The sequence below is a fragment of the Myotis davidii genome, unplaced genomic scaffold (genome assembly GCF_000327345.1).
Source record: "Myotis davidii unplaced genomic scaffold, ASM32734v1 scaffold269, whole genome shotgun sequence".
NCBI lineage: Eukaryota > Metazoa > Chordata > Mammalia > Chiroptera > Vespertilionidae > Myotis > Myotis davidii.
Window position 1 is genome coordinate 7414316 of NW_006383008.1, and position 304 is coordinate 7414619.

A 304-nucleotide genomic window follows, 5' to 3' on the forward strand; every position below is an offset into this window, starting at 1 on the left:
TTCCAAGAGACTGCACAACCTTGTCAGCAAATTGCAGCGGCTACAGTTACCAAAAATAAGCCTTGACGAAAACCAGGCTTGGTTCTAAGTTCTTTCGTAAGGGAGAGTCCACTCAATTCTTTCCAAGTACATAAGAGGCAACAAAACCCAATACTGTACTCTGCAAAGCGTAGGTAGGTCGGCCACTCATTAAGCTTTACCCAGGGTCTCTGCCTGCGCACGAAGGCGAGGCTGGGACGTCTAGTGGCGTTCCTACCCCCGCCCGGGGTGGGAGGACAGGTGCGCGTGGAATGCCCGTCCTGCC

At 53.3% G+C, this 304-nt stretch overlaps 1 protein-coding gene across 1 annotated transcript in view; it reads right to left on the bottom strand.

The window, feature by feature from the left end:
- The window catches only part of PM20D2 (peptidase M20 domain containing 2), a 29506-nt gene that overhangs the window by 28745 nt on the left and 457 nt on the right, over positions 1-304 (bottom strand). The window lies entirely within an intron of this gene.